Below are 27,487 nucleotides of genomic sequence, written 5' to 3' on the forward strand. Positions count from 1 at the left end.
GATTTTCCACTCGGCCTTACCCCAGCGATGTCAAATGGGTGATCTGATTTTTCGGTGATCTCATGATCGCCCAAAAAAAGCGGAAGTCAAACGGAAGTAATTGAAAACAAAAGCTTGCCTAGCAACACTATTGTGCGCATGTGTGGGATTTTTTTTTTGGATTGATTTTTTTTGCCGCGTTTGGAGAGTTCATGGGTCATCGCACATGCTCAGAAGCACAGGGAGGGTTGGAGAGAGTGGAGAGAGAGAAGGAGAGAGAAGGAGAGAAGGAGAGAAGCAGTGAGGAAAATATCGATTACTGTTTGACAAATCTATTAAATTTATTTATTAAATTTGATTGAAGTAATAGCTAGTAATAGCTAGAATAGGAGGTGTTATCTTTTTTCTATTGGCTATCTATTATCTATTATATATCATCTATTCGATGCCAATGCAAGCGCAAAAGCAAAAGGAGATGGAGAGGCAAAGGGCCAAAGCTTTTAGTGAGGAGGCCAACGAGGCCCTTGTTAATGTGGTCTCAACGAGGTGGGAGAACTTAACACAGGGTGGGCAAGGGAAACTTCCACCACATGCGTATAGGAGAATTTGGCTGGAGATTGCCAATGTCATTACATCGGCATCAAATGAAGTGCGGACGACTGATCAGTGCCGCAAGAGATGGAACAGCCTGCTGGCTGCTGCCAGAGTAAGTTGGATTATATATTCTATATTTAAAACATATTTAAAAGTCATATTTAAAATCAAACATATGTATTATTTACTTGATGTTTATAAATTATTATGTATTATTTACTTGATGTTTATAAATTGTAAATAAAATCCTCAATGTAATTTATTTATAATGTAAAGTAATTAAATTAATTTAAAATTACATTAAATTAAAAATTCCATTTATTCACCCTAACAATAAGTTGAATGTTATAGTTATAGTATTAAAAATTATTCATATGCAGCTACCAGAGTAAGTTGCATTTTAAATTCTATATTTAAAACATATTTAAAAGTCATATTTAAAATCATACATATGTATTATTTACTTGCTGTTTATAAATTGTAATTAGAATCCTCAATGTCATTTATGTATAATATAAAATAATTAAATTAAAAATTACATTTATTCTCCCTTGAATCTTATAGTATTAATATGCACTACAATGTTATGCAATAATTGAACATTTAAATCTGTCAGTCTTCAATGTTTATTGTCAAGTACATTAGCTTATGTCGTGCAATGTTAAATTTTCATTTACAGAAAAAGATAAGTATCAACCGCGCGGAGCAAAGGTGGACGGGTGGAGGCTCCGCGACAGTACACATTCTCACTCCATACGAGGACCTTGGTGGGGCCTGAAAGCCGTTCAGTCATGACCCGTGGCGTGGCCGAGCCCACCCTTCAGTCTCGTGAGTAATAGGAACTGTGTAATGTGTCAAACATTACTAAATACATACGAAAAATGTCATAGTTACGCATGTAATGTTATGCAATTATAATTCAATAATTTCGATGTAGTCTTGATCTACGAATGAGGCCATGTTAATCCTGATGAACCCTTGTGCATATGGGGTTTTGAAAAGTATTACAATGTTTTGGGTTATTGAAATATTGAAATATTGATATTGATGTTGAAATATTGATATATATTGATATGTATTGTTATGAGTTGTTTAGAAATTTCATTCATCTTTCTAAGGTGAAGTGTCCGTTGAGCATTGCGAGGTAGCGGAGACATCCGCAAATATAGACCCCTCCAGGAGGAAGAGACGGAGGAGGCGGAGGACGTGACAATGCACTCCGTCACTCTACTTGAGGCAGAGCAAGAGGAGGAGGAGGAGGAGGAGGAACAGGAGGAGGAGGATGAGATCTTTTTGTGGGGGGGGGAACAACCTGCGGCCATCTCGATTGAGATGGAAGAGGCACCGAGACCAAGCTGTGTGCAGGTGGCGACGCCAAGGCGTGTCATTTTGCAAACGCCGACCCCACGAGGGTCCGCTCAGCGTGGTGAGCAATCGCCTATCATGGAGGGCCAGACAGAGAGCTTGATATCCCTGTGCAGGGAGACGATTGCGATCGGTCGCGACCTTATCCAGGGTTTCGCGGGATTCTCTGCGAACTGGAGCCTGTTTCCAGCATCCTGGAGTGAGTTCTGCACTAACTTCTCCAACTGGTCTTCCGAGCAAGCTCAGACTGCAACAGACTGCAACTAATGCCCTACGGCATGCGTTGCTGGCTGGACACGGCGCTGCACCCCAAATGTCGTGTCTGCTCGCAAGCAAGTACGGAGGACACAGTTCCTCCTGACTTGGAAGTGGAGCGTCAGGCTTCCGCTTCCGCTCCGTCAACTCCACCACGGCAGGAAGTCTTGCCGTCCCACTCTGCACGATGTCTTGGTGTCGGTCTGCGTAGACCAAAACGGGCGGGTGGGGTACGAACACAAGGTGGGAAACGTGGAGCTGGAGGAAAACGTGGCCGCAGGTAGGGAGGGGGGAGCTTTTTCACAAAGTTTGTTCACTTGTTCTATTGTTTTTGTTAGTTGTTATTTGTTAATTGTTCATTGTTAATTGTTAAGATTTTGTGTATTTGAGGGAAGGGTGGGTTGGTGTGGGGGGGTGGAGGAAGGGGGTTGGAGGGATAGTTTATCAAATTTTTTTTGCCTATTTGTTAATAAAAAATGATTTGTTAATAAAAAAAAATTAGCTTTGATTCAACAAATTGTGTGTCTTCTCTCTTAGTTACATTAGTTATCAACTATACAGTTGTTAATCCATATTTGTTTATTCTTTTAATATACAAATACTTTAGTAACAACTTCACTATGTAACAGCTATTTAATGATTTCAATATTAACCAAAAATAACGTAATAATACCTATTTATATTCCCTGTCCCAATATTCTGAGTACAACTAACTCACAATTAATGCTCCATCTTTCCTCTGAAGTCAAAATGGCATCCGTAGTGCCCATTTTCCTTCTATTAGGCCCAGAAAAAGCAACTATTTCTCAGCACTCTTTTGGGCCTTACATCGGCCCAGCGAAGTGCATGCTCGGTGCTGAAACTTGGAATGGGCTTTGTTTGGGCTATAATTTTGGCGATCTTCTCGGCGATCAAAGTGGAAACTGTTTTTCGGGCAATACTTTGTTTCCACTTTTTGCTCAAAATGAGCGATAGAAGTCCGTTTTGGGCCATGTATGGGCCATAGATGGGCGATGTGAAGTGGAAAGTCTAGACCTATGTTTCTATGTTTCTATGTCATTCCCTAAACTATCAGGGTAGTTTTGAAAAAGCAGGACCTCAAAGGTAGTAATCTCCGGGTTACTGCCGGTGCCACGTACTAGTGAGAATAGAAATAGGAGGCTAGAGATGATGAATGCGTGGCTGGAGAGATGGTGCAGACGGGAAGGCTTTAGATTCCTGAAGCATTGGGACCATTTCTGGGGCAGGTGGAACCTCAACAGAGCCGGGACCAGTGTTCTTGCGGGAGGGTTTGTTAGTGATGTTGGGGAGGTTTTAAACTAGCTTGGCAGGGGGATGGGAACCGGAGAATAGATTCAGTGGGGAGAGAAGGTGTTTCTTTAATAGTCTAGTATTGTACTTGAGCTGTTGTGACCTTCGTCCCATTTATTGTAACTCGAGAGTAAGGCACAAGCATGGTGGGCAGCCTTTTATACTGGGCACTGCACACCTATGCAGGTGACCCTCAGGTCTCCCATCGCAGTATCCTCTAGTGGCACACCTTATGTGACTATACAGTTAGTATATATGGTCTACATACATTACATCACTTCCCCCCCAAGTCTTTAATGCAAATTGACTCATACACTGACGGTGACCTGGGCTTTGCTCTTCCTGGTTGACCATTGGAGGGTCGCTTCTAGCTTGGGTGGGTTGGTAGTGAGATTTGTTGCCAGTGGAGGTCCCAGTGGTTTCTGGTTGTGAGTCCATGACTATTCCATTCTCACCCCCACACTGAGATCATTCTAATGGCCCGTTACATGCAAGTTGCATTCAAGTTCATCACATGGGTTTTACATTTACATCTTGGTACATTTGTTGGGTGGATTACAGTTGCGTTTCTTTTTGTGTGATACATTTACATGATCAGTACAGGTATATCAGTACAGGTACACAAGGACAGTCTAGTTCCAGCAAGGCCGGATGAGATCCGGGTCGTCTGGTGGTGGCGCAGCGCCCCATGCTAGTGGGTCTGTGGGCTAGGTGAGCTAATTTTACTCGAGTTACCGGAGCTCAGGGCTCTTGCCGTTACTTCTAGTGGCAGGCAGGCCCAAAGTCAGCTGATGTGTCTGTGACCTCCCTGTCCTTTTCGTTTGTGCAGTGATGCTGTTGCTCCCTGGGAAGCGGTCTGAGCGAGTGAGCATTTCATCTAAGCGACAGTGGGGCTGCCTCGTCTTGTCTAGCAGTTTGCAGGGGACTGCTGACTCGCTTTCCTAGAGGGCACCATTGTGAGCACTCTCTAGTTTGGGATCCTGGCTGGTCCGGGTCCTGTTCGGAGGCGCCGTTGCGGGTGACCCTTCGCTCTTGGGCATTGCCGTGGTGGCGAGTGAGTTTGTGGGCTGCGCCTTTTCCACCCGGGTGGGGGGGGGGGGGCGAATGTAGCCGACTGCGAGCATAGGCGCAGTTTACTGTTTCTGGCCCGTGGCGATTCATGTCATTGGGTTAAACCGATCTGAGGCAGGGTATCGCTACCCGTGCCTCAGCTCTCCAGGGTTCGTTTACTCTGCGGCTTGTCTACTTCTGTCAGCTGTGGGGACACTTTATGATTCATTGTTCTGGTCCTGGGGACGCAAGCTACAGCATTGGGTAGCCCGCTGGACGTGTATACGACCGTTAGGTGTTCGCTCGCTACATTGGCTGATTGCAATTTACACCTGACATCGCTCAATAACAGTTTGCTCGTTACAGCTGGACTTTTACATTGGTTACCAATTTCAAGCAGTTAATTCAAAAATGGCGGGTTGCTGGCCTCCTTTAAAATGGCCTTACTACTTTTACCTCAATCGTCTTCCTTGTGTGGAACCACGTGTCTTTGCTCCATTAGCACTGCACCTCGTAGTTTGGACGCCATCTTTTCCCTATCCATGCCGTGATCTTCTTTCCCAGGGATTCTGCCACTGAAGCTGGGAAGGCGCCCTCAGATCCAATCTTCCTCCCCAGGAGTCCTGCCACTGAAACCGGGAAAGTGCGTTCAGGTCGTCGTGGCTGGATCATCGCCACGCAGTCGTGATGAGCGGTCTGTGCCTCGGGGGCTGTGTGGATCTGCTCTCCGGTGCCTGGTCCAACCGAAGGTGGGGGCTTGCTCTGCCTCTGAGCACGGAGGACGTCGATCGCTGGAGGAATGAAGTCTTCCCAATTCCAATGAATCTTCCCCATCCTTCTTCTTCCAAGCACCTGAAACAATCCACAATGGTAAATTGTGCACCATGCCATCATGGGATACACTTACATCTGCACTACCAGCAACTGATATCAGTTCCTTGATATAGGTGTGCAGCTTTGCCTGAACCAGGACAAGCTTGGGTCATTCAGCTTGATCGTTCCATAGCCTTTCAAAGGCTTCCTGGCTCATTACTGACTGACTCGCCCCCGTGTCCACTTCCATGAAGACTGGAACGCCATTTATCCCAACTTCCATTATCACTGGAAGACAATCTGTGGTGCAGGTATATACTCCATACACTTCGTCTTGGGACTGAGCTGCCTCTCTAGCCATCTCCTCGTAATCCGCGCTGGATTCACAGCCATCTGCTGACTCCTCTTCCACGTGGTGAGTCACAGCTCTTTTGCACATTCACTGGAGGTGGCCCATTGTGCTGCAGCCTTTGCACACATAGTCTCTGAACCGACACTGATGAGCCCTGTGATTACCTCTGCAACGTTAGTAGAAGTTGTGTACAGACCTCCAAACAGTAATAGGGATGTTGGGGAGGGCATCAAACAGGAAATTAGGGGTGCATGCAATAAAGGTGCAGCAGTTATAATGGGTGACTTTAATATGCACATAGATTGGGCTAGCCAAACTGGAAGCAATACGGTGGAGGAGGATTTCCTGGAGTGCATAAGGGATGGTTTTCTACACCAATATGTTGAGGAACCAACTAGGGGGGAGGCCATCTTAGACTGGGTGTTGTGTAATGAGAGAGGATTAATTAGCAATCTCATTGTGCGAGGCCCCTTGGGGAAGAGTGACCATAATATGGTGGAATTCTGCATTAGGATGGAGAATGAAACAGTAAATTCAGAGACCATGGTCCAGAACTTAAAGAAGGGTAACTTTGAAGGTATGAGGCGTGAATTGGCTAGGATAGATTGGCGAATGATACTTAGGGGGTTGACTGTGGATGGGCAATGGCAGACATTTCGAGACCGCATGGATGAATTACAACAATTGTACATTCCTGTCTGGCGTAAAAATAAAAAAGGGAAGGTGGCTCAACCGTGGCTATCTAGGGAAATCAGGGATAGTATTAAAGCCAAGGAAGTGGCATACAAATTGGCCAGAAATAGCAGCGAACCTGGGGACTGGGAGAAATTTAGAACTCAGCAGAGGAGGACAAAGGGTTTGATTAGGGCAGGGAAAATGGAGTACGAGAAGAAGCTTGCAGGGAACATTAAGGCGGATTGCAAAAGTTTCTATAGGTATGTAAAGAGAAAAAGGTTAGTAAAGACAAACGTAGGTCCCCTGCAGTCAGAATCAGGGGAAGTCATAACGGGGAACAAAGAAATGGCAGACCAATTGAACAAGTACTTTGGTTTGGTATTCACTAAGGAGGACACAAACAACCTTCCGGATATAAAAGGGGTCAGAGGGTCTCATAAGGAGGGGGAACTGAGGGAAATCTTTATTAGTCGGGAAATTGTGTTGGGGAAATTGATGGGATTGAAGGCCGATAAATCCCCAGGGCCTGATGGACTGCATCCCAGAGTACTTAAGGAGGTGGCCTTGGAAATAGCGAATGCATTGACAGTCATTTTCCAACATTCCATTGACTCTGGATCAGTTCCTATAGAGTGGAGGGTAGCCAATGTAACCCCACTTTTTAAAAAAGGAGGGAGAGAGAAAACAGGGAATTATAGACCGGTCAGCCTGACCTCAGTAGTGGGTAAAATGATGGAATCAATTATTAAGGATGTCATAGCAGTGCATCTGGAAAATGGTGACATGATAGGTCCAAGTCAGCATGGATTTGTGAAAGGGAAATCATGCTTGACAAATCTTCTGGAATTTTTTGAGGATGTTTCCAGTAAAGTGGACAAAGGAGAACCAGTTGATGTGGTATATTTGGACTTTCAGAAGGCTTTCGACAAGGTCCCACACAAGAGATTAATGTGCAAAGTTAAAGCACACGGGATTGGGGGTAGTGTGCTGACGTGGATTGAGAACTGGTTGTCAGACAGGAAGCAAAGAGTAGGAGTAAACGGATACTTTTCAGAATGGCAGGCAGTGACTAGTGGGGTGCCGCAAGGTTCTGTGCTGGGGCCCCAGCTGTTTACATTGTACATTAATGATTTAGACGAGGGGATTAAATGCAGTATCTCCAAATTTGCGGATGACACTAAGTTGGGTGGCAGTGTGAGCTGCGAGGAGGATGCTATTAGGCTGCAGAGTGACTTGGATAGGTTAGGTGAGTGGGCAAATGCAAGGCAGATGAAGTATAATGTGGATAAATGTGAGGTTATCCACTTTGGTGGTAAAAACAGAGAGACAGACTATTATCTGAGTGGTGACAGATTAGGAAAAGGGAAGGTGCAACGAGACCTGGGTGTCATGGTACATCAGTCATTGAAGGTTAGCATGCAGGTACAGCAGGCGGTTAAGAAAGCAAATGGCATGTTGGCCTTCATAGCGAGGGGATTTGAATACAGGGGCAGGGAGGTGTTGCTACAGTTGTACAGGGCCTTGGTGAGGCCACACCTGGAGTATTGTGTACAGTTTTGGTCTCCTAACTTGAGGAAGGACATTCTTGCTATTGAGGGAGTGCAGCGAAGATTCACCAGACTGATTCCCGGGATGGCGGGACTGACCTATCAAGAAAGAGTGGATCAACTGGGCTTGTATTCACTGGAGTTCAGAAGAATGAGAGGGGACCTCATGGAAACGTTTAAAATTCTGACGGGTTTAGACAGGTTAGATGCAGGAAGAATGTTCCCAATGTTGGGGAAGTCCAGAACCTGGGGTCACAGTCTGAGGATAAGGGGTAAGCCATTTAGGACCGAGATGAGGAGAAACTTCTTCACCCAGAGAGTGGTGAACCTGTGGAATTCTCTACCACAGAAAGTAGTTGAGGCCAATTCACTAAATATATTCAAAAGGGAGTTAGATGAAGTCCTTACTACTCGGGGGATCAAGGGTTATGGCGAGAAAGCAGGAAGGGGGTACTGAAGTTTCATGTTCAGCCATGAACTCATTGAATGGCGGTGCAGGCTAGAATGGCTGAATGGCCTGCTCCTGCACCTATTTTCTATGTTTCTATGTTTCTATGGTGCTACTCGACTTACGTTTGCACCCCTCGGCCAACTCTGAGTTAAAGGACTCGGGGGCTTGTACGCTCTGCCCTGGACAGATTCACGTTCAACAGTTCTGCCTGTGAAAGGTGCCATTCTATTTACAGTACTTGCCGGGTTTGAGTACTGAGTGTGAGTCATCATCTGCTTGGAGCTGCAGCTTGAGGTCATGAATGCCTGACTGATGCTGATGGCCTTCTGCAGAGTGACGGTGGTTTCGGCAGACAGTAGCCTGTGAAGAAGGGCCTCATGACCGATGCCAATTACGAAGACGAGGGATGTGCTGCATTCACACGGTCCTGCCAGCCTCCTGATATCGGCAGCATACTTCGCGATTTCCTGGCCCTCGGGGCGGCGGTGTGTATAAAATCGATGCCTGGCCGCGAGGATGCTCTCCTTCAGTTTGAGTTTGTCCCGAATTAGCACTTTCAGCTCCTCATATGACTTGGTCATTGTTTTCTCTGGTGCAAGCAAGTCCCTCATGAGACCGTAGACCATTAGCCGACAACTGGTCAACAGGATAGCTCTGCGCTTATCTGCCAGCATGGCCGAACCATCGCCGACCTGGTCGTTTGCTATGAAATATTGGTCGAGCCACTCCATAAAGCCTTCCCAATCTTCACCCTTTGAGAACTTTTCTAATGCACCAACGTTATTCATTTTTGCGTGAAAGTTCGTAATCTCCTCGCCAGTTGTTATATCTTTCATACTCTTATGAATGACTCCACGAGGTCTAGTATTGTACTGGAGCTGTTGTGACCTTAGTCCCATTTATTGTAACTCCAGAGTGAGGCACAAGCATGGTGGGCAGCCTTTTATACTGGGCCCTGCACATCTATGCAGGTGACCCTCAGGTCTCCCACCGCAGTGCCCTCTGGTGGCACACCTTATGTGACTATACAGTTGGTATACATGGTCTACATACATGTCAGAAGGAAATCTGGAATTGGGCAGCAGAAAACTAGAAAGTGAATTTGGAAGACAGAGGAAACAGAGCTGGAAAAATAGGTTTGGCATCACTAAATGTTATATATTTCAATGCAAGTTGTCTTGGGAATAAGGCAGATGAGCTGAGAGCACAGACAGACACTTGGCAGTACGATATTATAGCCATTACTGAGAAATGGCTGAAAGAAGGACAGGTATGGCAGCTCAACATTCCTGGTTACAGGGTTTTCAGATGGATTAGAGAGAGGGGTAAAAAAGGAGGGGGGAGTCACAGTATTAATTAAAGAAACAATTACAGCTGTGAGAAGGGATGATATGTTAGAGGGATCATCAAAAGAGGCCATATGGGTTGAATTGAAGAACAAAAAAGGGTCAATCACACTATGGGAGTGTACTATAGAGCCCCCAAACAGTCAGAGGGAGATAGAAGAACAAATATGTGGGCAAATTGCTGCAAAGTGCAAAAACTATAGAGCTGTAATAGTGGAGGATTTCAACTGAGGAAGAGAGTGTTCGAAGACCAGTTTCTCAAATCTGGCACCATGCTTATGGTCTACAGGGCTGTAGTGATACCCGCCCTCCTATATGGCTCAGGGACATGGACCATATACAGTAGACACCTCAAATCGCTGGAGAAATACCACCAACAATGTCTCTGAAAGATCTTGCAAATCCCCTGGGAGGACAGATGCACCAACATTAGTGTCCTCGATCAGGCCAACATCCCCAGCATCGAAGCACTGATCACACTCGACCAGCTCCATTGGGCGGGCCACATTGTTCACATGCCTGACACACGACTCCCAAAGCAAGCACTGTACTCGGAACTCCTACACGGCAAGCGAGCCCCAGGAGGGTAGAGGAAACATTTCAAGGACACCCTCAAAGCCTCCTTGATCAAATGCAACATCCCCACCGACACCTGGGAGTCCCTGGCCAAAGTCCGCTCTAAGCGGAGGAAGAGCATCCAGGAGGGCGCTGAAAACCTCGTCGCCGAGAGCATGCAGAAAGCAAGCGCAGGCAACGGAAGGAGCGTGCGGCAAACCAGACTACCCGCCCACCCTTTCCTTCAATGATTGTCTGTCCCACCTGTGACAAAGACTGTAATTCCTGTATTGGACTGTTCAGTCACCAAGAACTCACTTTTAGAGTGGAAGCAAGTCTTCCTCGATTTTGAGGGACTGCCTATGATGATGGGATTTCAACTACCCTAATATTAACTGGGAAACAAAGCAGTGTGAATGGTATGGAATTCCTAAAATGCATTCAGGAGAACTTCTTTAGCCAGTATGTAACAAGCAGAGAGGATGTTTCCACTGATTGGGGAGACTAGAATTAGAGGGCATGATCTTAGAATAAGGGGCTGCCCATTTAAAACAGAGATGAGGAGAAATTTCTTCTCTCAGAGGGTTCTAAATCTGTGAATTCACTACCTCAGAGAGCTATGGAAGCTGGGACATTGAATAAATTTAAGACAGAAATAGACAGTTTCTTAAACGAAAAGGGGTGATGGGGAGTGGGTGGGGAAGTGGAGCTGAGCCCATGATCAGATCAGCCATGATCTTATTGAATGGTGGAGCAGGCTTGAGGGGCCGTATGGCCTACTCCTGTTCCTATTTCTTATGTTCTTATGTTCTTATATTCTTATGTAAGCCCAACAAGGGAGGAGGCGGTTCTGGACATGGTTTTGGGGAATGAAGAGGGGCAGTGGGAGAGCATTTTGGTGCAAGTGATCATAATTCAGTAAGATTTAGGGTAGTTATGGAAAAGGACAAAGGTGGACCAGGAAAAAAGGTTCTCAATTGGGGTAAAGCCAATTTTGCTGAGTTGAGTTGGGATTTGGCCAAAGTGGACTCGAAATGGCTACATGATAAATCAGTGTCAGAGCAGTGGGAGACGTTCAAGGAGGAGATCCTAAGGGTACAGAGCAAGTATGTTCCCTTAAAAAAAAGGGTGCGGCTAACAAATCTGGAGCCCCCTGGATGTCAAGGGACATGCAGGGTAAGATAAAGAAAAGAAGGGAAGCTTATGACAGATTCTGAGAACTCAATATTGCAGAGACTCTAGAGGAGTACAAGAAGTGCAGGGCTGCTTTAAAAAATGATATCAGGAAAGCAAAGAGAGAGCATGAAAGAATGTTGGCAAGTAAATCAGGGTAAACCCAAAGATATTTTATAAATTCATTAAGAGCAAGAGAATAACTAGAGAAAGAGTGGGGCCTATTAGAGACCATAAAGGAAATCTGTATGTGGAGGCAGAAGATGTGGGTATGATTCTTAATGAATACTTTGCATCTGTTTTCACAAAAGAGAGGGGCGATGCAGACTTTGCAATGAGGGAGGAGTGTGAATTATTAGACGAGATAAACATAGTGAGAGAGGAAGTATTAAGGGGCTTAGCAACTTTGAAAGTGGATAAATCTCCAGGCCTGGATGAAATGTATCCCAGGCTGTTAAGCGAAGCGAAAGAGGGAATAGCAGAAGCTCTGACCATTATTTTCCAGTCCTCTCTGGCTACAGGTGTGGTGCCAGAGGACTGGACGACTGCTAATGTTGTACCTTTGTTTAAAAAGGGGGAAAGGGATAGACCGAGTAATTACAGGTCAGTCAGCCTAACCTCAGTGGTGAGAAAATTTTTTAAAAAATCGTGAAGGACAGGATAAATCTTCATTTGGAAAGACATGGATTAATCAAGGACATGGATTTGTTAAGGGAAGGTCGTGTCTGACTAACTTGATTGAATTTTTCGAGGAGGGTCGATGGATTTTAGCAAAGCTTTTGATAAGATCCCACGTGGCAGATTGGTCATGAAAGTAAAAGCCCATGGGATCCTGGGCAAAGTGGCAATTTGGATCCAAAATTGGTGTTTTTGTGATTGGAAGGCTGTATCCAGTGGGGTTCTACAGGGCTCAGTGCTGGGTCCCTTGCTTTTCGTGGTATATATCAATAACTTGGGGCTAAAACCTCCACTTTTTTTGTATGCTTAATGCCCACTTAACGCCCATTTTACAGCTGAAATGCCCTTATATCACCCAGTTTGGCATAAAATGGAAACTGACGGGCATTTTTAGGAAACTTATAGCCGAGCGTTACTTTCCTCATGTGCTTAATGCCGGGAAAAAATATTACCGCCCGCCCAATTTTTTGGGGCGGAATCACCAGAATGGGCGAAATCAATGCCCATAATATTGCCCAGCATTACTTTCCACACTGATTTAATGCCAAGATTCAATAATACCGCCCGCCCACTTTTTTTTGTCGTAAAAAGCATATTTACCGAAACTAGCGGCCATGAGATCGGCCAGCGTCACTTTCACCACCTCGCACACATATCATCCACAATATTGCTCGCCCAAAAAACCGCCCTGAAAAAGTGGAAGTAACCGGAATGAATCACAGCGTTATGGATGCCATGTTCTAGATCACATGTCGCATTCTTTAAAAGATTGCTGTGCTTCAACCACGGCGGAGTTCGGATGTACGCAACAGGTCGTTGGAGTTGATGTGAACATCTCTAAAAACATCTTAACCATACAGTGACTGATTGGAATTGAATAGGTGTCTTCGTCGGGACATTCCTTGTTTGTGACCAAGCGGTGGAAAACAGAGAGCTACTGCAATGGGGCCTGTCCTTTCTCACCCTCTCTTGGTGAAAGTCTTTGACTTTTAACAACTTTTAGAAACTTTTTAAATTGGGGAAACTTTTATCATCCATTATTGGTTTACATCTTAGATTTTTAACAACTCTGAAAAACTTCTTAAAACGTTTTAACAACTCTTAGAAACTTTTGAAATAAATTGGGAACCTTTATCAACTTTTAATCTTTTAAAATAACTTTGGAAGTCACCTTCCTAATGCCTGCCCCCCAACCTGGCCTCGGACCATCTAACATCAATGGCGCTACCCAGCACCGAGCTTGCGGCCAACACTTCGCCGTAGGTAATTAGGCTTATTGAGCTGTGCATGGTCTCCAGTTGTCTTGGACCCCCTTGTCACTGGACCAAGACCTTGTTCAGCTAAGCCTGTGTGATTGCCGGTGTGCAGCGGCCACCCCACGTTAGAAGAACTCACGCACAGGCATCTTCCACTCCGTCAGTATGAAGTTCTGGACCTGAAACATCAGGACCCTCATGGACAATCCCAACAGTAACAGGCCGCAACGTCGCACCGCCATAGTTGCCCGGGAACTCAGACATTTTGACATTGACATCGCCGCCCTAAGCGAGACTCGGCGGGCAGGGGAAGGCCAGTTGAAGGAACATGGTGGAGGTTACACCTTCTTCTGGAAAGGGAAACCAGAGGCAGAATGCCGCCTTCATGGAATCGGCTTTGCCGTCAAGAATGAGCAGGTCGACCGCCTCAAAGACTCCCCCTGTGGGGTCAACGAAAGCCTCATGACACTCCGTATCACCCTATCTTGGAACCAATGTGCCACAGTCATCAGTGCGTAGGCCCCCACACTCGATGCAACGGATGAGGCTAAAGAGGGTTTTTATTCCAACCTCGAGACATCCTTGTCCCGTGTCCTCACGGGCGACAAATTGATCCTCCTGGGTGATTTTAATGCCAGGGTTGGCAAAGACATATCACTCTGGGGAGGCATGATTGGCAGAGAGGGGGTAGGGAAAGCCAATTCCAGCGGTACCCTACTCCTGACAAAATGTCTAGAACATGAACTCCTCATTACCAACACCCTGTTCCGCCAGAGGGACAAATACAAGGCATCGTGGCAACACCCTCGCTCCAAACACTGCCACCTGCTTGACTATGTCATCATCCGAGCCAGGGATCGCAAGGATGTGTGCATCACCCGCGCCATGACAGGAGCTGACGACTGCTGGACAGACCACCGCCTAATCCGATCCATCATCAACATTAACATTGCCCCAAAGCAGAGGGGACAGCAGAAGCAGTTCCGCAAAAAAGTTAATGCCGGAGCACTTAGAGACCCAGTTAAGAGAGCCCTATGCAGCCAGTGCCTCACAGCCAATCTGGCGTGCCTTGATGACCCTGAGATGCTGAATCCCCATAGCGCTTGGTCTGCCCTCCAGGCCTCTATAACCAGTGCCTGTGAAGAGACACTTGGTCACTCAACCAGAAAACATCAGGACTGGTTTGATGAAAATGATCAGGTGATCGAAGAATTAATAGAGCGCAAGCGCAAAGCATTTTTGAGCCTCAAGCAACTGCCCAACTCGGGAGCTGCCAAACAACATTACAGATGGCTCAAGGCTCAGGTCCAACAAAAAACTTGGGACCTAAAGAACAGGTGGTGGATGGAGAAAGCACAGGAGATACAACAACTGGCCGACAGCCACGATAGGCGAGGATTCTTCGCTGCAGTAAAGGCCACCTACGGTCCAAACTCCCAAGACCCCACCCCACTCCTGGCCAAGAATGGGGTAACACTCATCAAGGACATCGAGGCTGTCAGGGCCCGATGTAAGGAGCACTTTGAAGATCTCCTTAATCAAGACTCTGCCTTTGACTCGAGTGTTCTCGACTCCATCCCGCAGCATGCCACCCGTCACCAACTCAGTGAAACTCCAACGTTGCACAAGGTTGGCAAAGCCATAAAACAGCTTAAGAATAACAAGGCTACGGGTGCGGATGAAATATGGCGGAGAGGCGCTGTTGGCGCGGATACATGACCTCATCTCTCTCATCTGGAGGGAGGAAAGCATGCCGGGAGATCTCAGAGATGCAGTGATTGTGACCATTTTTTTTAAAAGGGGACAAGTCCGACTGCGGCAACTACAGGGGAATCTCCCTGCTTTCAGCCACTGGGAAAGTTGTCGCTCAAGATCTCCTCAACCATCTTCTCCCTGTGGCCGAGGAGCTCCTCCCGGAATCACAATGCGGATTTCGTCCCCTACGGGGCACAACAGACATGATCTTTGCAGCGCGCCAGTTGCAGGGAAAATGCAGGGAGCAGTGCCAGCCCTTATACATGGCCTTTTTCGATCTTACAAAGGCCTTTGACACTGTTAACCGTGAGGGTCTATGGAGCGTCCTCCTCCATTTCAGATGCCCCCAAAAGTTTGTCAACATCCTTTGCCTGCTTCACGATGACATGCAGGCCGTGATCCTTACCAACGGATCTATTACAGACCCAATTCACGTCCGGACCGGGATCATACAGGACTGCGTTATCGATCCAACCCTCTTCTCAATCTTCCTTGCCGCCATCCTCCACCTCACAATCAACAAGCTGCACTCTGGAGTGGAACAAACTACAGAACCAGTGGGAAGCTGTTTAACCGACACCGCCTCCAGGCTAGGTCCAAGATCACCACAACCTCTGTCCTTGAGCTGCAGTATGCGGACGATGCCTGTGACTGTGCACATTCAGGGGCTGAACTTCAGGATATAGTCAATGTATTCACTGAGGCATATGAAAGCATGGGCCTTACACTTAACATCCGTAAGGCAAAGGTCCTCCACCAGCCTGTCATCACCGCACAGCACTGCCCTCCAATTATCAAGATCCACAGTGCGGCCCTGGACAACGTGGACCATTTACCATATCGCGGGAGCCTCTTATCAACAAAGGCAGATATTGATGCAGAGATTCAGCATCGCCTCCAGTGCGCCAGCGCAGCCTTCAGCCGCCTGCGGAAAAGAGTGTTTGAAGACCAGGCCCTCAAATCTACCACCACGCTCATGGTCTACAGGGCTGGAGTAATACCCCCCCTCCTGTATGGGTCTGAGGCATGGACGATGTACAGAAGGCACCTCAAGTCGCTGGAGATATATCACCAACGATGTCTCCGCAAGATCCTGCAAACCTCCTGGGAGGACAGTCGCACCAACATCAGTGTCCTCGACCAGGCTAACATCCCCAGTATTGAAGCACTGACCACACTCAATCAGCTTCGTTGGGCAGGCCACATAGTACGCATGCCAGATACGAGACTCCCTAAGCAAATACTTTATGTGGAGCTCCTTCATGGTAAACGAGTCAAAGGAGGTCAGCGGAAACGTTATAAGGACACCCTCAAAGCCTCCCCGGTAAAGTGCGATATCACCACTGACACCTGGGAGACCCTGGCCGCAGAACGCCCAAGGTGGAGAAAGTCCATCCGGGAGGGCATTGAGCTCTTTGAGGCTCGACACAAGGAGCATGAAGAGGCCAGGCACAGGCAGCGGAAGGAGCCCATGGCAAACAAGCCCGAATGACCCCTTCCTCCGACGAATAATTGTCCCACCTGTAACAGGGTCTGTGGCTCTCCTATCGGAATGTTCAGCCATCAAAGAACTCACTTTGGGAGTGGAAGCAAGTCCTCCTTGATTCCGAGGGAGTGCCTACGATGATCTCTTAGTGACCAATTACATGTAGCAGACCCAACATCGCCGAAGGAATGCTCTACTGCATTATGTGCCCAATATAAGAAGTGGCAGACAGATGCGGAGGACCAGACGTTACACCCCCCGCAAGTACAAGAAGAAGTATTCTTACCTCGACTTTCCCGACACCACCTGCCTTTCGGAGACTGTGCTTCCACAAAGAGGTTATCACTGAGATATGCCAGCTGATAAGGGCAGATCTGCAGCCTGCCAGCACCATAGTACTGCACTGTCCGTCGAGGTCAAAGTCACCGTGGCACTATCGTTCTACACCTCGGGTTCTTTTCAGGCCACAGCTGGAGACATTTGCGGACTTTCTCAACATGCTACATTAGAAAGGTCACTGAAGCCCTGTACGCATGCAGGAGGGACTTGATCACCTTCCCTATGATCAGGGAGGCACAGAGTGAGAGAGCTCCATGATTCTCCAGAATTGCAAACTTCCCCAAGGTGCAGGGAGCAATAGACTGTACGCACATCGCGATGCGGGCACCTTTTCAGGATGCTGAGGTTTTCAGGAACTGCAAGGGATTCCACTCCCTGAATGTACAACTCGTTGTCGACCACCAGCAAATTATACTGGCAGTGAATGCTCAATTTCCGGACAGCATCTATGATGCTCACATCCTGCATGAGAGCACTGTATCTGACTTGTTTAACAATCAGCCACATGGTCAATACTGGATGCTTGGTGATAAAAGATATGGCCTCGCCACCTGGCTGATGACCCCCTACGTGACACCCACACCGAAGCTGAGAGGCGATACAACGAGAGCCACAGAGCAACTTGCAATGTCGTGCAAAAAAACCATTTGAGTGCTGAAGCAGCGCTTTAGATGCCTGGACCACTCAGGAGGCGAGCTCCAATACCACCCTGAGCAGGTAGCTCAATTCGTGGTGGCGTGCTTCATGCTGCACAACTTGGCTATCAGGAGGGGACAAGAATTGCCTGATGAGTCTGACAGTCCATCTCACCAGGGAGAGGAAGAGGAGGATGAGGAGACGGGTGCTGACATCGGCCCAGACAATCAGGCTGACGCTGAAGCCATGCACTCACCCCACTGTAGACCGCCTGAAAGGGCCCGTGGTGGCATGATAACTGCAAGAGCCTTACATCAGGAGCTCATCAATGATCGCTTTGCCTGAAAGAACGTTGGTCTTATTTACAAGGCTGACATACTGTTGGGTGTGCAGGTGATACATCAATGGTGGGTATCACCTTGGTGACAGTTAAAGTTTAAGTTGATTGAAATTAAGTGTCATTATACCCTTTGATGTTAAGGAATCACCAGCGGTGCAGCTATCTGAGCCAATGTGCTACAAGGTTTTGTTAAATAAAAAAAACATTTAAACTGAACATTCGACTGAAATCATCAGTATTTCTATACAAACCAACTCTTCCCTCCCACCCTCCACTTCTCCTCCCCACCCCTACTCATTCCCCACCTGACTCTAAGCGGCTTGGCCGAGGAGCTCCTCAGGCGACGCTTCATTGGACGGGGGCAGAGGGGGTGACGGCCGAAACGCTGTTTAGACGGATATGGGAGAGGATGGTCCTGAGGTGGGAACGTGCTCTGAGCCAGAAGCAAGATGTTGCTCCTGGCTCTCATGTATCATTGACAATGGGGGTGTGGCACCTTGGGGTGCAGTGCCACGCTCCGGGACCACTGGGAGCCCTCTGCCACCAGTGTTCCTGGATACCATCTCCAGGGCCTCCTCCATCCCTTCCGTGATATATCTTATTTGTTGGACAAAAACTCGGTGCCAACTATGTTCTTGGTGCTTAGTGGGCTTTTTGCTACTGGTGAATCTCCCTCATGCCTCCCACAACAGCCAAACAAGCACACACTACAGCCACATGCGTTTTCAGTGCCTCTGAGCTCTCTCTCTCTCTGTCTCCTCCTCTGCGCATGTCATGATGGCCCTTGACCTCCTGAATCGCAGGAATCGAGCGTTGCCATGCCGTTGCTAAGGACGGCCACACTTTACGGCAGAAGGTCAAAAAATCTTTGCGCTACCGCCCATTTCATATCGCTCGCGGTAACACCCATTTTCAAAAATGGAGACTAGGTGCTTTGAGAATGGACAAGAAGCCAGCGATCTGAAAACCCTTTTTAACCGCCCACGCCGGAAATAACGCCCATTTTTGGGCAATAAGCACAAAAGTGGAGGTTCTAGCCCATTGACTTGAATGTTGGGGATATGATTAAGAAGTTTGCAGATGACACTAAAATAGGCTGTGTGGTTGATAATGACGAAGAAAGCTGCGGATTGCAGGACGATGTCTATGTACTGGTCAGGTGGGCAGAACTGTGGCAAATGGAATTCAATCCAGATAAGTATGAGGTAATGCATTTGGGGAGGTCTAACAAGGCAAGGGAATACACATTAAATGGCACAACACTGACAAGTGTAGAGGAACAAAGGGACCTTGGAGTGCAGGTCCACAGATCCCTGAAGGTAGCAGGCCAGGTAGATAAGGTGGTCAAGAAGACATATGGAATACTTGCCTTTATTAGTCAAAGCATGGAATACAAGAGCAAGGAGGTTATACTTGAACTGTATAAAACACTGGTTAGGCCGTAGCTGGAGTACTGTGTGCAGTTCTGTTCATCCCATTACAGGAAAGATGTGATTGCACTGGAAAGGATGCAGAGGAGATTTACAAGAATGTTGCCTGGACTGGAGAATTTTGGCTTTGAGGAAAGATTGAGGATGCTGGGTCTGTTTCCTTTGGAACAGAGGAGGCTGAGGGGAGACCTGATTGAGGTGTATAAAATTATGAGGGGCCTGGATAGAGTGGATAGGAAGGACCTGTTTCCCTTGGCAGAGGGGTCAACAACCAGGGGACATAGATTTAAAGTAATTTGGGGGAGGTTTAGGAGATATGAGGGAAAATGTCTTCACCCAAATGGTAGTGGGGGTTTGGAACTCACTGCCTGAAAGTGTGGTAGAGGCAGAAAGCCTCATCACATTATAAAAAATACTTGGATGTGCACTTAAAGTGTCGTTAGCTACAGGGCTACAGACCAAGAGCTGGATAACTCTTGGTTGGCGGGCATGGACACGATGGGCCGAAATGACCTCCTTCTGTGCTGTAAATTTCTATTATTCTATGATTCTATGACTAGAGTGTCCTTGTACACGAATCACTGAAAGTTAACATGCAGGTACAGCAAGCAATTAAGAAAGCAAATGGTATGTTGGCCTTCATTACAAGAGGATTTGAGTATAAGAGTATAAGAGTAAAGATGTCACTGCAATTATATAGAGCCCTGGTTAGACCACACCTGGAGTATTGTGTACAGTTTTGATCTCCTTATCCAAGGCAGGATATATTTGCCATAGAGGGAGTGCAATGAAGGTTCACCAGACTGATTCCTTGGATGGAAGGATTGTCCTATGAGGAGAGATTGAGTTGACTTGGCCTATATTCTCCAGAGTTTAGAAGAATGAGAGGTATTCTCATTGAAACCTACAATATTCCTGCAGGGCTTAACAGGGTAGATGCAGGGAGGATGTTTCCCCTGGCTGGTGAGTCTAGAACCAGGGGTCACAGTCTCAGAATCAGGGGTCGGCCATTTAAGACTGAGATGAGGAGAAATTTCTTCACCCAGAGGGTGGTGAATCTTTGGAATTCTCTACCAGAGGGCTGTGGAGCCACAGTCGTTGAGTATATTCAAGACAGAGATTGATAGATTTGGGGATATTAAGGGAATCAAGGGATATGGGGATAGTGCAGGAAAATGGAGTTAAGGTAGAAGATCAATCATGATCTTATTGAAAGATGGAGCAGGCTCGAGGGGCCAAACAGCCTACTCCTGCTCTTATTTCTTATGTTCTGGTGTTCTTATGTTCATGTGTATACGTTTCACATTTTCTCTTCAGCACATGATACGTTTCATGTTTTGTATTCCCTAGCAAATTTTTGCACCTTTTATACTGTAATAAATCTTTCCATCCAAGCATGTCCAAAAAGGACAAGATTTCTGGAGCAGATGCCTGTTGTAGCCTGGAGTGAAATGGGTTACTAGTCTACCTGTCTCAACATTATGCTTTTGTATGTTGACCGAAACATTATCAGGAAAACAGCACATGGTTGAAAGTATTATTTTATATGTTTTATTGCCAGTTCAATTGTTTAACTTGTATTACTAAAGTAACAAACTTCATTGAGCTTTGTCTTTTAAGATTTTCTCTATTTTAACTTACCAACCCCAATTAACCAGCTACAATAAAAGCAAGCCAAGAGAGCATCTGACTTAGCAGCTTATTCCAAATTTATATCTTGGCATTCAGACAAGATTCTATGTTAAATATTTGGCTTTCCTAAAATATGCAAAAGGTGCAGCTCTTGACTCTCATTGTGAAGTTTAAACAAGCATAAGATAAGTCTTCCCATAAATAACATTTACTATATTAAGCTGTAGCTTAAGGAAACCCAAGTATTAGCAAGATCTCCAAACTTAAGAAACATCTTTCTGTATTTCAGACTAATGTAGTTTCAGCAACCGTTTATGGCTAATATCAAACATTAAAGCTGTAAAATGCAAGTTTTTGTACTTTTTTTCTTTACTCAGCAATCTTCTCCCCTCCTTTCCTTTCCTGATGGCAATGATTATTCGCTGGGGTGCAGTTACAGAGATTTCACCCTCTGGTGCTTCACCTAAGTGGCCATTATTCACATGTGAGCCATGACAACATCCATACAAACTTCCAGTGGTTGTAGCTGGATTACAGCCAAGAATGGGAACCCATGACAATTTCCCCCTTCCTAAATCAGGGGTGCTGGAGCCAATTATAACACCTCTGGCACAGCACAAACCAGGAATCAAACTTCAGATTTCTTGATCTGTATGGCTGAGCTGGATAAATTCTCAGAGCTATAAATGAGCCTGTAAACAACCATTTATTGAGTAGTAATTTGAAATTGCCCAGTTTTGTAAATAACCACGGTACCTGTAACAAAATCCAGAAAACTGCGGCAGCAAACTGATGTAGTGATGACGCACACTGACATCCACGAATTTGCTAAAGATTTTAAATGCATATAACTTAATAATGATTCAACAAAAAGAACAACTAACTTTATTGTTTTAGCAAAACAGGCTAATTATTTTCAGTATTCAGTATTGGGTTTCACATGCTGTAAAAAGTAAAAAGATTAGCAGACCGACATTATGTAGTCAGGTTTCTGGTTACAAGTTGCCCTAACCTTAGTTTAGATTCATACACAAGCAATAAAAATAGCTCAGTCAAATTTTAAGTTTAGGAATATAGAAAGTCCATTCACTTTACCTTCAAATTAAAATCTACTGGGAAAAAGAATCTTCTCTGACCTTGTCAGCCATCTTCTGTTCCTGAGAATCAAATGTAGACGGATAAAAGTAGTAGAACAAGTGAGGCAATATTCAAAGCAGCCAGTGACGCCTTAGTTAATATTTAAACTCACTTCCTTTAGTTCATAAGGTGCTTATATTCTAGTTAAGCAAGAATACAGAACCAAAGAGTATTCTTGGTGCTTTGGAGGTTATTTGATTTCAGTGAACTGAATCAGGAAACAAGGTGCAAAATACTCTGAAACAAAAATGCTGGCAATAACAACAGTTGAGTTGATTGATTATATACCATGATGAATGTGCGATGTCAAAATTTGTTTTGTTCATGGGAACTGTTCCAGGATTTTGAGTTAGACATTAATGTCAAAATCATTTTGCCTGCAAACAGTATTCGGTTTTGTCACTTATAGGGTCACCAGAGACACAGTAGTATAATGTCAGTATGTTCCTCCCTCCTCAGTCACAGGCAGTAGTTCACTGAGTCTAACCCACTTTAGATGTTTTCCAATACCACCTTTGATTTAAAGTGGTCAAAACTAAACTGAACTGATTGCTTGCATTTTACAAAAGTAAAATACTGCAGCTGCTGGAAATCTGAAATAAAAATAGAAAATGTGGATATACTCAGCAGGTCAGGCAGCATCTGTGAAGGGAGAAACAGTTAACGTTTCAGGTCGATGAACTTGCGTTAGAACTGGAAAAAGTTAGAGATGTAACAGATTTTAAGCACGTGCAGGGGGTGGGGGAGGAAAGAATAAAAGGGAAGATATGTGATAGGGTGGAAGGCAGGAGAGATTAAATGACAAAAGGGTTGATGGTGCAAGGCAAAAGGAGATGGTAATGGCACAAGTAAAGAAATAAAAATTGAGTCTAGATGACGTGTAAATGAGAATGGCAGAATCATCAACAGCTGCGATGTAAAAAAAAATAGGGACAGATGCTGGAGAGGACGGAGTGGTGTTGCCATTTTACCTCCTCCCTTCCCACTGTCCAGGGCCACAAACACTCCTTCCAGGTGAAACAGTGATGTACTTGCACTTCCCTCCCCCACACTTGCTTAAAATCTGTACATCTCTAACTTTTTCCAGTTCTGACAAAATGATAACTCTGTTTCTCTCTCCACAGATGCTGCCTGACCTGTTGATTATTTCCAGCATTTCTTGTTTGTATTTTACTTATAGGTACAATTTTTAGTGGGTTTTCTGCAATACATCGGAAATAACAGTTTGAGAGAAAACAACCTCCCATTTTATCTCACAAGGCTTTCAAGGTCAATTTAATTTATGAATAATCATCTGCATTTTTAAAATACGCATATGCTAATCTCATTGCTTAATGTACTGGTATAATTTGTATCGAACAGAGTAAATGAAAGGTTTTGCTGCAGCCTATAGTTAGTGGGGATCTTAAACAGACTCTGAATACCCAGCAAATTTAGCTACCACTAAGCCAAGGCTGAGGGCAAGATTAATCAGAGCTTAATTTTTAATTATTGATGAAAGGTCTACAACCTGAAACATTAACTCTGTTTCGCTCTCCACAGATGTTGCTTGACCTGCTGAGTATTTCCAGCATTTCCTGTTTTTATTTCAGATTTCCAGCATCCGCAATATTTTGCTTTAGTTTTAGAGTTTAATTTTTGTTCGCCAAGGAACATTGAAGACTGGAATGAGCTCATCAGCTTTAAGCTGCAGTACAGAAGCATATACTGTAATGTATGCACCGGTGAGTATGCTCACAGGTTTGTTGAGCTGTTGAGTTGGGAGTGGCTTAGCCAGTCACGTGATATCAACAAGACCCAATAAAACCCCAGCCAGTTGGGCTTGGGGGATCCATGATGAGGCAGTTGGTTGTGAGCCTGATGGATGAACTGGTAATGTGAAATGTGAAATGTGTTGCTAATAAACCAACTAGTTCTTAATAGCAATGTGTTGCTATGAATTCTTAAGCAAAGAACCCATGAAGCCAATACATTACACAGATCATCGTTCATAAAGTGCGGCATCTGAAATGTCACAACTGCATTCACTAGATGTACTGTTGTTAATATGTTAGTGTAATTCTCACAACGTTGCACATGATGGCTGGAATTATCTTTACTTGGGCGGGGCGGGTGCGGGAGGCCGACGTGGCTGGTCACAACCCTGTTGCTGTTTCCATGCCGCAACAGAAATCGACTTTGCACTATTAAGCCTGCCCAGCATGTTACCCGGCTCAATTAAATGGTGCGGGTCAAATGACGTCATCCATGACCTGTTTTCAGCCGGGATATTGAAAGAAACCATGGCCACATTACATTTGAAGGTTCATCTAGGAGTATGCAGTCACTGCACTGGAGCTTTTGATTCTTCCAAGCACTTGACTGCATAGAGGCCCAGGTTCTCCGATGACTCCCTCCATATGCTTGTGGAGGGAGTAAGAGCACACAGGGAGATCCTCTTCCCTTTAAAAAAATTTTTTTCACGGGATGTGGGCATCACCGGCATTAATTGCGCATGGTATTGGGGGTAATGGACTGACATGGATAGAGAACTGGTTGGTAGACAGGAAGCAGAGAGTCGGGATAAACGGGTCCTTTTCAGAATGACAGGCAGTGACTAGTGGGGTGCTGCAGGACTCAGTGCTGGGACCCCAGCTATTTACAATATACATTAATGATTTGAATGAAGAAATTGAGTGTAATATCTCCAAGTTTGCAGATGACACTAAACTGGGTGGCGGTGTGAGCTGTGAGGGGGACGCTAAGAGGCTGCGGGGTGACTTGGACAGGTTAGGTGAGTGGGCAAATGCATGGCAGATGCAGTATAATGTGGATAAATGTGAGATTATCCATTTTGGGGGCAAAAACACGAAGGCAGAATATTATCTGAATGACGGCAGAATAGGAAAAGGGGAGGTCCAACGAGACCTGGGTGTCATGGTTCATCAGTCATTGAAGGTTGGCATGCAGGTACAACAGGCGGTGAAGAAGGCAAATGGTATGTTGGCCTTCATAGCTAGGGGATTTGAGTACAGGAGCAAGGAGGTCTTACTGCAGTTGTACAGCCTTGGTGAGGCCTCACCTGGAATATTGTGTTCAGTTTTGGTCTTCTAATCTGACGAAGGCGTTCTTGCTATTGAGGGAATGCAGCGAAGGTTCACCAGATTAATTCCAGGGATGGCTGGACTGTCATATGAGGAGAGACTGGATCAACTGGGCCTTTATTTACTGGAGTTTAGAAGGATGAGAGGGGATCTCATTGAAATGTATAAGATTCTGATGGGACTGGACAGGTTAGATGCGGGAAGAATGTTCCCGATGTTAGGGAAGCCCAGAACCAGGGGACATATCTTAGGATAAGGGGTAGGCCATTTAGGACTGAGATGAGGAGAAACTTCTTCACTCAGAGAGTTGTTAACCTGTGGAATTCCCTGCCACAGAGTTGTTGATGCCAGTTCATTGGATATATTCAAGAGGGAGTTAGATATGGCCCTTACGACTAAAGGGATCAAGGGGTATGGAGAGAAAGCAGGAAAGGGATACTGAGGGAATGATCAGCCATGATCTTATTGAATGGTGGTGCAGGCTCGAAGGACCGAATGGCCTACTCCTGCACCTATTTTCTATGTTTCAATTTTTCTATCCCTAATTGCCCTCGAGAAGGTGGTGGTGAGCTCCCTTCTTGAACCTCTGCAGTCCTTGTGGTGAAGACACTCCCACAGTGCTGATGGTTTGCTAGGTCATTTCAGAGGGCAGTTAAGAGTCAACCACATTGTTGTGGGTCTGGAGTCACATATAGGCCAGACCAGGTAATGACGGCAGATTTCCTTCCCTAAAGGAGATAGAGTAGTGTTGTCACCTGGTGACTCACAACTCAAAAGTGAGCAAGTGCAGATGGTGAAGACAGGGACAGCAGTGGAGATTCCTTGCCGGAGGGTGCAGGACGATCCCAACTTGGCTCAGCTGCATGCAGATGCTGAGCCGAAGGCCATCCAGAAAGAGTGCAATCCTGGGGGTGCAGGAAGACGTGCCGGAAGCGTTGACAGATTATGTGACCGCGATGTCTGCAAATGTCCATGGAATGGAAGACTCCATCTCCAACATGAGCACCACCATGTCGCAGGTGATAGCGACTGTAGGCTCTTCCATGGAAAGAATGGAGCAGCTGATGTGCCACTAACATGAGCACATGGAGAATAGATGGCAAAGGGCTCATAGACCTACTCTCTAGGAAGGATGTAGATGTGGGTCCTCGTGGCCCTACTGATGTGCAGCAAGGTGCTTTCCAGTTACTTGCTAGCAGGGAAGTGCGGATGGCCCATGAGAACAATGATGGTGAGAGGGGACATGGAAGTGGGAGCTCCTTTCAAAGCGCTTACACCTCTCCCCCATTGCCACTCCCTCAGTGAGAACCCCAGATGCCTCCTCGAACAGCGATGGCCAAGTCTGGCCCTGCACAGTGACAGGAGGAGCAGACTTTAGCGGGGCAATCACAGACTCCAAAATGCAGAGGATGTCCACCAAGAGTGTCCAAGCAGTCGCAGCAGGGAAGTGAACAGATTGCCTCCACCTCTGCTGAAGCCACAGGGGTAGCACTTCGTAGAAGCACGCGTAAGAGAGAGATGACACACAAGTATATTCACAAGGGTAGTCACTTGGGTGTTTATTTCAAGTTTTAGGTAATGTGATCTCAACCATAAAAATCTTTACTTTCACCACTTTGCAGTCTTGGAGAAATTTGTGTGCACCTTTGGAAGTGGCTTAGTGAGTTGCAGTGAATGGTGAGACATAACGGGAGCTCCACCAATGGTGAATGGCTTGGTCATTGTGCTATTTATGGTGTTGCTGTGGGGTGGTACCAACCTGGCGCAGCATGTGGCAGCCATATGGGTGTACAGTGTAAAGTTAAGTAAATCTCTCCATGATGAGGCCATCACTGGCCTCCAAGGCAGCAATATGCTTGGGTGCTGATGCCCTCTGTCCTGTGCAGCATCAGGTGGTTGCAGAGAAGGTTGGTGGTGATGTTGTTGGTGCTGCTGGTGTGCCTGGTGCTGCTGGTGTTGGGGCTCATCGTGGTCAGATTCTGAGGACCAAGGTGAAACAGAATAACCAGCAGCTGTGCTGATGGAATAGATGGCAGGTCAGGTGGAGTTGACAGAAGCAATCTGTCAATAGTGAGGAAGGTTCTTCCAATGAGGTGACACTGGACGGAGACCTTGCTGGAAAGACTTGCAGCCTGCAGAAAGTTAAACCTGTGCTGGCAATGGAGTCAGCAACAGCTTTTGCTCGAGGAAAGTGATCAGCTGTGATGTCGGTGCATTTATATTACATTTGATGCTGTCAAGTAACCAGC

At 46.0% G+C, this 27,487-nt stretch overlaps 1 protein-coding gene across 4 annotated transcripts in view; it reads right to left on the minus strand.

The window, feature by feature from the left end:
- The window catches only part of syt19 (synaptotagmin XIX), a 227,625-nt gene that overhangs the window by 133,062 nt on the left and 67,076 nt on the right, over positions 1–27,487 (minus strand). For 2 of the 4 annotated variants that reach the window (XM_070899628.1, XM_070899627.1), the window contains exon 2: positions 22,114–22,175. The exons of the other annotated variants lie outside the window; for them this stretch is intronic. The gene's annotated coding sequence lies outside the window, so the exon portion shown is untranslated. The remainder of the gene's footprint in view (positions 1–22,113; positions 22,176–27,487) is intronic. 4 annotated transcript variants of the gene reach the window in all.

The sequence above is a fragment of the Pristiophorus japonicus genome, chromosome 14, assembly GCF_044704955.1.
Source record: "Pristiophorus japonicus isolate sPriJap1 chromosome 14, sPriJap1.hap1, whole genome shotgun sequence".
Classification (NCBI taxonomy): Eukaryota; Metazoa; Chordata; class Chondrichthyes; family Pristiophoridae; genus Pristiophorus; species Pristiophorus japonicus.